The sequence below is a fragment of the Octopus bimaculoides genome, chromosome 4 (assembly GCF_001194135.2).
Source record: "Octopus bimaculoides isolate UCB-OBI-ISO-001 chromosome 4, ASM119413v2, whole genome shotgun sequence".
Taxonomy (NCBI): domain Eukaryota; kingdom Metazoa; phylum Mollusca; class Cephalopoda; order Octopoda; family Octopodidae; genus Octopus; species Octopus bimaculoides.
Genome location: NC_068984.1, coordinates 120,028,500 through 120,043,135, shown reverse-complemented (window position 1 = coordinate 120,043,135; position 14,636 = coordinate 120,028,500). Strand labels below are relative to the sequence as shown.

The 14,636-nt window shown below is 34.8% G+C and overlaps 1 long non-coding RNA gene across 1 annotated transcript in view; it reads right to left on the bottom strand.

Moving 5' to 3' along the window:
* LOC128247692 (uncharacterized) overlaps positions 1–12,867 on the bottom strand; it is a 47,907-nt gene extending 35,040 nt beyond the window's left edge. The window contains exon 1 of the long non-coding RNA XR_008264057.1: positions 12,842–12,867. This is a non-coding gene — a long non-coding RNA (uncharacterized LOC128247692). The remainder of the gene's footprint in view (positions 1–12,841) is intronic.
* Positions 12,868–14,636: the final 1,769 nt, after the last annotated feature.

Genomic DNA, 14,636 nt, shown 5'->3' with positions numbered 1-14,636 from the left:
TATATATATATATATATATATATATATATACATATATAAGGATGTTAAACAATAATGAACTAGTTAATCATTTAACCAATTAACTAATCAATTGCTTAATTAATTGTTCAGTCTATCAGTCAATGAACAAGGTTCATTATGTCCTTTCACCAGTATTTGTAACTTCATCAATGACATGCCTTCTTTGCACCAGGATCTAGAGCAGACTTGGAGCTAATTTGGTGAATGGTTGGTCAAATGACCCTCTCAAGATACAACAAAATCTGATTCAACACATAGGTTCACATCAAGAATTTTGCAAACCAAATACAAAAAAGAACATTTCTATTTAACCCTAAAAGTAAATGGAAGAATACAGACAGGAGAATAAAATTCACAGTTCAGCTTTTTCCAGAGGGTATGGAGGTTGGTCTATATTTCTGTGAAGGTATACGCCCTTAGGTAAAATTCCAGGTAAATCCAGGCAGTATTTTGGTAGTACTTTGAGTGATGCATTCATGTTGAAGTAATAGACTAGGTGTAAATGGTCCATGTGGGTATAGAGAGTGAGATAGACAGGCATCAAAATAGACAGAAGTGGGTTGTGAGTGAGTGGATAGAAGAGAGAGGAGAAAGAGAGAAAAGAGGGAGAATGAAAGAAAAAAGGGAGACAAGATAAGAATGGGATAGGTGCAGGAAAGAATGAATGAGAGCGAAAGTAAAATCAAAAATAACCCTCTGGGAAAAGATGACCAGTGAACTTTATTTTCCTGTCTGTATGCTTCTATCTATTCTTACTCTTTATTCTTCTATTTTATTCCTTATAAACTGCGGATTTCCCTGTCTGGAACTTTCATATATATTTACCTTGTCTCTGATGACGAAATACTCAGTGTACGGACATGCTAGCCTATCACTTGGGATATCCCCGAAATAACTGTAAGATTTCAAATTTGCCTTACCCTAAATTACTTGAGATACTCATCCTGACTTGGTTTTTGTTGTCCTTTTCCTCTAATATATACATATGTGTGTATATAGGTATCCTGGAGCAAAGAAAGCATGCCATTGAAGTCACAAATGCTACCAAAATGATATAATGAACCTTGCTGGTTGACTGATTGACTGAATGGTAAATTGATTTGTAATTAATTAAATGATTAACCAGTTCATTATTACTTAACATCTGTTTTCCATGTTGGCATGTATTGGACTATCTGGCAGAGTCTGAAAAACTGCAGAAGCTGCATTAGGTTCCAATGTCAGTTTTGGCATGGTTTCTACAGTCTGATGCCCTTCATGAAACCACCTACTTTACATTGTGCACTGGGTGCTTGTTTCCATGCCACCAGGATTGGTGCAGATGCCAACTAACATGTAAGACAAAGTAAAAGAAGAAAAAGAGAAAGCCCTTTTGACAGAATGGGAATGATTTGAGAGTGAGGGAAAGGTGGCTGCATGCCTGATATTGAAGGCTACAGAATGATAGAGGGAATTGCTGCAGAGGAGATGCATGACTAACCATGTATCAAGGATGGCTGAGATTAATTAGAAGGGAGATAGAGATAATGGTGCCAGAGAGCCAGAATATGATTGCAACAGCTTAGTAATAATAACCCTTTCTAATATAGGCACAAGGCCTGAAATTTAGGGGGAAGCAGGTAGTTGATTACATTGACCCCAGTTTTTGATTGGCACTTATTTTATCGATCCCTGGAAGGATAAAAGGCAAAGTCAACATTTGCGGAATTTGAACTCAAAATGTGAAGTGAGGTGAAATGCCACTAAGCATTTTTCCCAGCATGCTAATGATTCTGCCAGCTCACTGCTTTTCAGGCTGAATAATAATCATTTCTATTAAAGGCACAAGGCCTGAAATTTTTGGGGAAGGAAGTAGTCAATTACATTGACCTCAGTACTTAACTGGTACTTTTTCATTGATCTTCAAAAGAATGAATGGCAATGTTGATCTTGGTAGAATTTGAATTCAGCGTATGATAAGAGTGAAATTACACTGAGCATTTTGCCCTGTATGCTAACAATTCTGCCAGCTCACCACCTTCAGCTGAGTATGAATAGTAAAAATAATTAAATCATACCAGTGTGTATGTTTATTATTGTAACCCTCCCAAGATACAAAACAGAAATGTGTCTTCCATGTATATGAGATTTCGTCTAAAATTCATATTATTAATATCCATCTTAATCTTCATAAATACTTCATTCTCTTTTCTTTCAAAACAGACATAGCAAGCCATTCTTTTTGCTGTAAGTATAAAACAAAACGTGACAAAGATATTAGCAGTGTACATGAATGATTAAGCTATGTCTCAGAGTTGAATTAATTTTCAGTTTTGACAATTCTGTCAAAAGTAATTTAACTATCTCTTATGAATTTTTATGAAGGAAACTGATTCAGAAAATGCAAACTTCCCAATATAAATTTTATTATAGACTTTGGAATAAATAAGCATTTTCATTTGATATGACAGACTATATTATTTAATTGCAGCTTATTCCACAGACTGTGATGTTTAGTATTTGAGATATTTGGTCAATATAACAAATCAATATTTGAAGAATTGAAGAGCAATGAGTTAACAGAAATGGTGGAAGACAAAATTAGATATATTGTAAGCAGTCTCTGCTAGACTATATTTTGCTAATGAGGTTTAACAACATCAAAAACTGAGCCAAGTTGTCTTCCTTCTCATTAAAGATCCCATTCACTCCTCACTGCATTCTAGATTTAACTGACGCAACACTTACAAGAATTTTTTGATACTAAAAACCTTCTGGCATGTTATTTAAGCTAACTGAAATGTAATGACTGGTGAATACTTAAACTGCTGCGGCCCTTAAATATTGTTACATATGTATTGTAATTCTGTTTCAACTAGCTTGTCTAACAGAATAAATACTTGCTTAACTGACACAACAGTAAAAGGACATGATACCTGACTTGGTGGTATTTATGCTGAAAACCCTGTGCAGAAAATTTACATGTGCAAACAATTTTTATATCAAAAGAAACCTGAAGTCGTATGAATGTTATACATGCTTTCATATGGAACACTATTGTTTAATACATGCTGTAGGGTACTTGGTAAAATGTAACTAACACGACAGGTACACACGTAACTGATGCGACATTTCGACCTAGAAATGTGTAACTGATGCAACACTGAAACTCGGATTTCAATTAGTATTCTACTGATCAAAAGGTAAAAACTCACACTATGTATTCAAAATGTGTGCTGCACTTGAACACAAAGTTCTAAATAACGTTTCTTGAAGCTTATTGTAGCACATACATAATGTCTTAGATAATTCAATCTAGACATTTTACATGCATTGCAGGTAACTGTCGGAACCTTACAATACTGATCATAATGTGGTTGAAATTTCCATGAACAGTGCACAAGCAGGTACATGTAACTGAAAATATAAAGTACTGTGTATAAGAATAAAATCTCCCTTTACAACATGTCATAATAGTTGCATTGTTTTAAAGTAATTATTTGTCAGGTTTTTTTAGACGAAACTTATAATGCCAAAATGTAACTGATACAACAAATTCTAATGGCCACAGTAAATTCTGTTTTTGCTAATAAGCAAAATGATATTCCAAAAAATAACACTGCCAAACTGTAGTTTTACTCTAGTACTTCTTGAAAATACATTTTTGCAAGATAGAAAATTAATCTTTTACTAGGATGGAACTGGATATATACCTTTTGTCCTTGCAGTCAAATTGTCATCTTCTAGACTGGAATCAAAATGGCTGCCCTGGTCACATGACAGTAGTCCTGCAGGAAATCTGTTTCTACTTTTTTGAATCCTATTGGCTTATGGAAACACAAATATAAATCATGGTAGCACAGTTTTGTGATTTTTTCAGTCTTTGTCTTCTTTTGCATGGAATTGCCCTATATATATATATATATATATATATATATATATATATATATATCATCATTTGATGTCCACCTTACATGCTGGCATCAGCTGGACAAATATTTATATCTATATATATATATAATGAGAATTTACAAAAAATAAAAAACAAAAGAAAAGGACAGGTGTGTAAACAACAAACAGATGTATTAGTTTAACGCTTGGGAAGTGAGAGGGCTTTTACATTTCGAGCCTACGCTCTTCGACAGAAAAGAATACAGAAATAAACAGAGAGAAAATACAAAAAAGGATTAGTGGCTAGCGATAGACACCCACACATACATATATATATGTATATGTATGTATGTATATATATTTCTTTATTGCCCACAGGGGCTAAACATAGACTGGACCAACAAGGACAGACAAAGGGATTAAGTCGATTACATCGACCCAGTGTGTAACTGGTACTTATTTAATCGACCACGAAAGGATGAAAAGCAAAGTCAACCTCGGTGGAATTTGAACTTAGAACATAACGGCAGACGAAATACTGCGAAGCATTTCGCCCGGCGTGCTAGTGATTTTGCCAGCTCGCCGCCCTTTTATATATATATATATATATATATACACACACACACACACAACAAGCTTCTTTCAGTTTCTGTGAACCAAATACACTCACAGCCTAAGGCTGTAGCAGAGGACCTTACCCAAGGTGCCACACAGTGGAACTGAACCCAAAACCACACAACTCCAAAATGAATTTCTTAGCCACACAGTCAAATATTTTTCTATGATTAGTTCAAACAACAATCCACCCTCAGTTCTAACAAAAATTTACTATATACAAGGAAATGATGTCTTATATATAAAGATCTATGTTTACTTTTCTCTCTCTCTCTCTCCTCACACTTATTTCCCCTCTCACCTCACCTGTTCTTCACTGTTATGTCTCCAAATTTGTTCATCCTGCCAAACCTGTTGACAGTTCCTCCCATTCTCTCCCTGCCCCTCCCCGTCTCTCTCTTTCTCCACAACATTGGGTTCTGTGGTTCTGTTCAAAATGTTAGACTTTTCTTCTTCTTTGTGACATAATATTTATTTCACAGTTTGAACTATTTGCATTACATCACCAGTTTCCTTGGATTCTGCTGTTTTTACTATATTTAAATTGTTTGGCTGGCTAATATAGCATTCAAATATTCCTGGAAATAAATATTGTCCTTTGTTTAATTTGTTCTTGTGCGAGAGGAAATTACTAAAGCAAGAATCAATTTGCATTTCATTCAAATCACTTTTTCTGTTTCTTTTCCTTTTCCCCTTAACCTCTTTCCTCTCAAACTGATGTTCAGTGCATTGCACACAGGATGTTAAGGCAGGACTCTTTAATTAATGGCCCAAAACTGACATCTATTTGTTTGAACAGTAGTTCTCGAGGGTACTCCAAACACACAAGATGGTGCTCTATGGGACAGGCATACTAATTGTTTAAATGCTTCATAATTTTTCTGGAAAATATATTTAAATCAGGTGCACTCCATCGCGGGTTCCAGTCGATCCGATCAACGGAACAGCCTGCTCATGAAATTAACGTGCAAGTGGCTGAGCACTCCACAGACACATGTACCCTTAATGTAGTTCTGGGGGATATTCAGCGTGACACAGTGTGACAAGGCTGGCCCTTTGAAATACAGGTACAACAGAAACAGGAAGAAAGAGTGAGAGAAAGTTGTGGTGGAAGAGTACAGCAGGGTTCGCCACCATCCCCTGCCGGAGCCTCGTAGAGCTTCAGGTGTTTTCGCTCAATAAACACTCACAACGCCCGGTCTGGGAATCGAAACCACGATTATATGACCGCGAGTCCACTGCCCTAACCACTGGGCCATTGCGCCTTCACAAAATCAGGTGCAATGCTCCTTTTTTAAACATATCTCTAAAAATATGAGTCAGATTATTAAAATATGAGTCAGACATTGTCATCTGTGAGCTAAAACATGATTGATGATGCACCAAGGTCCAGTATTATAGTTTCCTTACATAAGCCCTCAAGGCAGTGAGCTGACCGAATCGTTAATACACTTGACAAAATGCTTAGCAGTATTTCGTCCATTGTTCTCAGTTCAAGGTTGATTTTGTCTTTCATCTTTTCAGGGACAATAAAATAAGTACCAGTCAAGTACTGGGGGTTGTTGTAATTGACTTGCTTCTCTGAAAATTGCTGGTCTTGAGCCAAAAATTAGAAAGAATTATAAAAGGGTGGTGAGCTGGCAGAATTGTTAGCATGCTGGACAGAAAAAAGGCTTGGCAGAATTTCTTCTGGCATTGCATTCTGAGTTCAAATTCTTCTAAGGTCAGCTTTAACTTTCATGCTTTTAGAGTTAATAAAATTAGCACCAGTCAGGCACTGGAGTCAATGTAATCACCTGACCCCTCTCCTAAAATTGCTGGCCTTGTGCCAAAGTTTGAAACCATTATATAAGCCCTCACCTTCATTAATAATTTTATTAAAAATTTCATATGGAGGTGTTAGTCTATGCCAATATCTGAAAACAAGCATATGCTGGATTGGCTAACATAAAGAATACAAAGATATTATAACACTTGACAAAATTATCTTCTATTTTATTAGAATAATCAACCTTTGTCTTGCAAATCATAGTTTCAGGTTCAGTCCCACTGCATGATTTCTACTCTATCTCCAGACCAACCAAAGCATGGCCACAATCCAATGATTAAAAAAATATAAAATAACTGATAAAACATGGGAATGGGATATTTGTAAAATGTCATCCAGTGAAAAGGTGACACTGAGCTTAAAAATACACTTGAGAACCATTGAATCAGTATAACTTCTAAAATTCTGTTTAAGAGTTGGAACCACATGTTTTAATTTCAAAATTCTTATGACTACATCATTTTAAACACAGACAACCTAGCTATGGCTTGGAATATCAAACAAATTATCAACTTCAAGGAAACCTTATATGTGTTAATGTGATGTAATTTATTTGCAGCTTTGTGGAAGAGAATTAAAAGGAATTGGTGAAGCCATGACAATGCAAGGTAGAAATATACAGAAGTGAAAGCAAAAACAAAAATTTGAAGTAATATAAAAGTAAAAAAGTTTGATGTTTTTGTTTATATTTCTCTATTTCTAACTTGTCTTGTAGTTTTCTCAATTATCATTTATCTTATATGAGGAATTTAAAATCAAAACAATGGCTCCGTAAAAACAAAAAGCAGACTGGGTCTTTAGCTTTGCTTATGACACAGTCCAAAGTGTGTAAAAGGAATTGCAAATGAGAGGTGTCAGCTACTTAAACTAGGTACAAACGGTGACTTAATTGAAATGGCTCAGTCATTGAAACTGCACCACAAACATGTGCGATTTAGAAGTTCACTTCCCAATCACATGGTCTAGGGTTCAGTTCCACAGAATGGCACATTGGGTAAGTGTCTTCTGTCATAGACCCACAAAGCTTTGAGTGAATTGGATTTGATAGACACAAATAGAATGAAGCAGGCAGGCAGGCAGGCAGATAGATAGATAGATAGATAGATAGATAGATAGATAGATAGACAGATAGATAGATAGATAGATAGATAGATAGATAGATAGATAGACAGGTAGTGAACTGGCAGAAACGTTAGCACGCCTGGCAAAATGCTTAGTGGTATTTCGTCTGCCGCTACATTCTGAGTTCAAATTCCGCCGAGGTCGACTTTGGCTTTCATTCTTTCAGGGTCGATTAAATAAGTACCAGTTACGCACTGAAGTTGATATAATCTACTTAATCCGTTTGTCTGTCCTTGTTTGTCCCCTCTGTGTGCAGTAAAGAAATAAGATAGATAGACAGACAGACAGACAAGCAGTCAGGCAGCTAGATAGATAAATACTGATATATATATATATATCTTTCATCTTTTACTTATTTCAGTCATTAGACTGCGGCCATGCTGGGGCACTGCCTTGAAGAATTTTATTTGAACGAATCAACCCAAGTACTTACTTTTTAAAGCCTGGTACATATTCTGTCAGTCTCTTTTGCCAAACCACTAAGTTACTGGGATGTAAAGAACCAGCACCTGTGGTGATGGGAGACAAACACAAAGACAAGTACATACACACACGTACATTCATGCACACACATATTCGATGGACTTCTTTCAGTTTCCGTCTACCAACTCTTCTCACAAAGCTTTGGTCAGCCTGAGGTTATAGTAGAAGACACTTGCCCAAGGTTCCATGCAGTGGGACTGAACTTGGAAAGATGTGGTTGGGAAGCAAACCCCTTACTACACAGCCATGCCTGTGCCTATGCACATACATATGTATATATATATATATATATATATATATATATATATATATATATATATATATGCACACACACACACACACATATATATATATATATATATATATATATATATTTTATTTATGGGTTTCAGCTAAGTGGCTGTGGTCATGCTGGAGCACCACCGTGACTTTCCGTCTTTATGCTGTGCTCTCTTCACATTCCTTGCATGGCTATTCTCCTCCACCTGATATAGACCAATCAAGAGTTTTGATGGCACATCTGGTGTATAAGAGAATTTGACATCGCTGCCCTAAACTGTGTCTCATTTCGAGCCATTGGTTCATCTGGTATCATGGAGAGGAAAGCATTGAGTTTTGTTTTGAAGACCTCTATATCCATGTCTTGCAAGTCTCTCAAATGTTTTGGCAGGGTATTAAAGAGCTGTAGAAGACACTTTTCTATATTTGAGCCATTTATATATACTGTTTATCTTTTATATTTTCAAGTTTCAGTCATTGGTCATGCAGGGACACTGCCTTGAAGGGTTTTAGTAGAACAGATTGCCAGTACTTATTTTTTTAAGTATGGTTCTTATTCCATTGATTTCTTTTTTTTTACCAAACCACTAAGCTTTAGCAGATGTAAACAAACCAACACTAGTTGTCTAGTGGTGGAGTTGGGGAAGCAAACACAGACACAAAGACAAACATACAACTATGTATGTGTGTGTGTATGTGCGTTTATGTTGCAGTTACATATGCTATGGCTTTCTGGGAGTTTATTACCATTCTACAGCCCAGTCACAAAGCTATGTAGTTACCACAGGTAGAGTCATGATAGTGTGGTTAAGAAGCTTGCTTCGCACCCACATGGTTTCCAGTTCAATCTCCCTGCACAATACTATGGGCAAGTGTCTTCTACTATAGCCCCAGACCCACCAATCTTTTGTGGGTGAATTTAGTAGACAGAAACTGTGTTGTAGTCTGTCATTGATATATATGTAAATATATGCCAGTGCTGTCTGACTGGCACCCATGCCGGTGGCATGTAAAAAGCACCATTTGTGCATGGCTGATGCTAGTCCCACCTGACTGGCTCCCATGCCACTGGCACGTAAAAAGCACCCACTATACTCTTGGAGTGGTTGGTGTTAGGAAGGGCATCCAACTGTAGAAACCTTGCCAAATCAGACTTGAGCCTGGCGCAGCCTTCTGACTTGCCAGTTCTCAGTCAAACCATCCAACCCATGCCAGTATGTAAAGCAGGCATTAAACGACAACAACGATGCTAATATATATATATATATATATATATATATATATATATATATATATATATATATATATATATATAAAGTCATAAATGACAGAGAAATAGTTTGATGAACTTTTATTTAACAAAAGAAAGACCCAAAATCACAACAAATTTGTTTCGTAACTCAAAAACATGCAAATAACTTACATTTAATAATAAATAAATTACTTACATGCCTACATTACAAAATACAAAAATTCATTCAAAATAATGCAGAATTTGAGCTACATTGTCAGGTGAAAGAAAATCTTTGTTAAATAAAAATTTGCATACATACTCCTTATCTTTTTTTTTCTTGTATATTAGTATATATTTTATATGGTTTGTACAATGATATGTCAAGGAGCTTTTTTTATAATACATTAAGGAGCTTTATTACTTGAATCCATATATTGTGACTTAAATGTGTGTGTGTGTGTGTGTGTGTGTGTGTGTGTTTGTGTCTTCATCCCCTCCCATCGTGTTTTTTTTTACCTCCCCATAACTTAGTGGTTCAGCAAAAGTAACTGATAGAATAAGTACCTGACTTTAAAAATAAGTACTGAGCTTGATTTTTTTTCAACTAAAACCTCTTAAACGTGGTGCTTCAGAATGGTCAATTCCCACTTTAAAAATGCTAGAGGGAGTTAACTTTCCTATCTCTGGGACCATTAATGTAAGTACCAGTCTAATACTGAAGTTGATTAATTTTACTGTATTCCTTCTGGCTCTAAATTTTTTTGCATTATGCTAATATGAGAAAACATGAAGGCGGCGAGCTGGCAGAAACATTAGCATGCCAGGTGAAACGCTTAGCAGTATTTTGTCTGTCTTTACATTCTGGGTTCAAATTCCACCAAGGTTGACTTTGCCTTTCATCCTTTTGGGGTCAATAAATTAAGTACCAGTTGCATACAGTGTTTGATCTAATTGATTGCCACCACCCTGCCAAAAAAAATTTGGGGCCTTGTACCTAGAGTAAAAAGAATATGAGAAATTATTATTAATATGCAATTCTTGTTCATGATCTGGTTTATACTTTAAGTTTAATGCTTAAATGAAACCATTTTATTTCACTAGTATTGCTTAATGTCTTTGTGAAAGTCATGAACGTCACACAACATGGATGTCATAAACAATTGTTAATGTTTCTCTTACCCACAAATCAATATAATCCAAAACCAGCTGCATAAATCTTGCCAGCAAAACCAAAAAGAATGCAAAATTATTTTGACATTTAAAGATATTTCTTACAAACAGTTTGGAATAACAAATCAGATTTAGTGAATAGGAATGTTTATAAATGTCTCTTTGATTGCCACAGAACCATTCTTATTTCTTATTGAGATTCATAATACATTCTGAATGTTTGGAAATTCTTCTCTTCAAAGAATTCATCACTAGTTTCAATTTCTCTTTGTTTCTGCAATAAGTTTAAGTCACCAAAAGGAAATCATTGATCTTTGACTAGGTGGTGTAAATCCAATTAAATTCATGATTTGATAAAGTGCAATCTTCTAAGAGCAACTCTTTCTCTAATCTTATTAATCAAGTGTGAATCACAACAAAGTATTCTCTAATGCATTATCAGCCATATTTGTCTATGTATAACATAAAATAGATTAGATTGGATTATTATGTAACATCTTCTAGCAAGAACAATAGAGATAAGCTTCCTGCAAGCTAAATCTAGAATTCAGCTACAGTTCCTGGTTGATAAGTGGTCACATCGTTTATGCTGCTAATAGCCATGAGAAAAGCATGGGTGTCACAAAATCATTTGTAGAGAGTGGGAATTTGTCCTGTTATAGAATCTTAATTAAAATGATGTATTTGAACATTCATGACAGAATCAGAAGTTTCAAACACTGGAAACTATAGCAGCATTATGAAATATGAACAAGAAAGAATCGGTACCAGACAATAATAAAAGGACCATATTCTGGGACATGGCGATTCATCCACAGCAGAAAATCGTTGAAATGAAATTTCGAAACCGATGCAAAACAAAGAGTTGATTTCACACTGATTCTAAAATATTATTAAAAGAAATAACCTTTTCTTACTTTGGCACAAAGAGAACAATTGTGAGAAATGGGGTAGACAATTAGAATGACCCCAAGTGCTAAACGGTTTTTATTTTATTCACATCAAAAAGATAAAAGGCAAAGTCAACCTCAGCAGTATTTGAACTCAGGATGTAAAGACAGATGTAATGCTAGTAAGCATTTTGTCCAGTGAACTAATGATTCTGCTAACTCACTACCTTATTATTGAAGGAATAAGACATTAGACGAGAAGCATCATGAGAAAGTCACATGTATATCACAAGCAATTCCATTGTAACTGATGCAACATTTACAAGAACTTTTTGATACTAAAAATCTTCTGACATATTACTTAAGCTAACTGAAATGTAATGATCTATGAATACTTTAACTACTGTGGCCCATAAATATTGTTACATATTTATTGTAATTCTATGTTTCAACTAGCTTATCTAACAGAGAATAACAGAGAATAAATACTTGCTTAACTAACACAACAGTAAAAGGACATGATACCTGACTTGACAGTATTTAGGCTGGAAACCCTGTGCAGACAATTTTTATATCAAAAGAAACCTAAAGTCATATGGATGTTATACATGCTTTCACACGGAATACTATTGTTTAATACATGCTGTAGTGCATTTGGCAAAATGTAACTGGCGCAACAGGTACCCATAACTGACACAACATTTCTACCTAGAAATGTGTAAATGATGCAACACTGAAACTCAGATACCAATTAGTATTCCACATTTTTTTTTAATCGATCAAGAACATGAGGAATTGATCAATAGGTAAAACCACACACTATGTATTCAAAGTGTGTGCCGCACTTGAACACAAAGTTCTAAATAACATTTCTTGAAGCTTATTGCAGCACATGCATAATGTCTTAGATAATTCAGTCTAGACATTTTACATGCATTGCAGGTAACTGTGGGAACTTTTCAATACAGCAAGTCACTGATCATAATGTGACTGAAATTTCCATGAACAATGCACAAGCATGTACACATAACTGAAAACATAAAGTAGTGTGTATAAGAATAAAATCCACCCCCTTGCAGTACATCATAATGGTTGCATTGTTTTAAAATAATTATTTGTCAGGATTTTGTAGATGAAACTTATAATGATAAAATGTAACTGATACAAAAAATTCTAATGGCCACAGTAAATTCTGTTTTTGCTGATAAGCAAGATGATATTCCAAAAAAATAACTCTGCTAAACAATAATTATACTCTTGTTCTTCCTGAAAATATATTTTTGCAGGATGGAAACTTAATTTTTTTCTAGGATGGAACTGGATACCTACCTTTTATACTTGCAGACAAATTGTCATATTCTGGACTGAATCCAAAATGGCTGCCCTGGTCACATGACAGTAATCCTTAAGAAAATTGTTTTTACTTTTTGAATCCTATTGGCTTATGGGAACACAAAAGTACATAAATCATGGTAGCACTGCTTTATTATAATTCTTCAGTTTTTGTTACCTTTTGCATGGAATTGCCCTCACCCATCTGCCTCTTTGGAATATATACATAAACATCATATGATTGATACTAGAAAGACAAGATTAATTGGAGTGGAGAGCTCCATCAATCAGGATTAATTATTTGATCATTTGTCTACATCTGTGTGCATACATCAATACATACATACAATCTAGTATGCAAGCAAGGTGGTGTTGAGGAATGAACAAACTTTTAAATCATTTCAAATACGTTTGTAACATATTTGACCTGTAAAAAGGTCATTTTAACTGTAATTTGGCATGAAAAAAAATCTCACTTTGGGCAACAGATATTAAAAGACCACAGTCATCTCAGTGTATCTTTTTATTTCTAGCTGTAAATGTCATCTCAGACTGACCTCTAGTTGACTGATATATGATTTATATATGATATTAAGACCCACAGAGGCCCTAACCACTTAAAAGATATTGGTGCCCTCATTTATATATAATTCAAAACAAACAATAAGGAACCAAAAATAAACTTTTATTTTTCAAAATGATACAAAACTAACAGTAAGATGGAAAATAATGTTTACTTTTGTATACTTCCACTTAATTGATATTTGTTTCAAGCGATTTCTTTTGCATCATAAACCATTTGCCATTTCTATGGGGTCTCTTTCCTTTGATACCCTTATTTTGCTTAAATCCAGCACTGTTGGCATTTTTACATCTGTTGTTTAAAGTGAGAATTTTCTCTATGGTAACCCACAGTGAAAATGGATTTTTAACTGGTAAAATATGTCACAAAAACATATTTGAAATGATTTAAGTGTTTACTTGACAACACCGCTTAGTATGCACTGTAATAATTTATTTGATCACATACAATCAATTGACAGTTTCTACTGATTTTCTATAAGGAAGCTATTGCTTCCATATTCATCTCAAGGTTGTCTCCCTTGTAATAACCGGTACTGATGATAACCAAATAGCTAGACGTGCATTTATCGGTCCACAACTGGGCATCCTGAAGTGACTGTTGGTGTTTTAATGCCTGTTGCTTAAAGCAAAAGTTTTCCTCATGGCAAACAACAGTGAAAATGGCTTTTTACAGGTCAAATATGTTACAAATGTATTTCAACTGATTTAAAACTTTATATATATATATATATATATATATATATAATTATACATGCACATACACACATATGTTTTATCATTTATCTTTTACTTGTTCCAGTCATTAGAGTTTGGCCATGTTGGGGCACTGTTTTGAAGGATTTAGTTGAACAAATAAGTTCCAGGACTTTTTAAGTCTGGTACTTATTGTAGTGGTCTCTTTTTACTGACCCACTAAATTAATTATGAGGACATAAACAAACCAATACAGGTTATCAAGTTGTGGTGAGGGACAAACACAAACACAAAGACACACATGCATAGCCATGTACAAATACACACACACACACACACACCACACACACACATATATATATGGGAATCTAGGAATATATCTATGAATGGAGTAAGTGGAGCAAGAACACACATAAAAATGAAAAGTGTTGCTGAAGAGGTCATAGATGTGTGACAAAAGATTTCCAGACAATGGACATGAGTTAGAATAATAAAATAAGAACAGTAATAAACG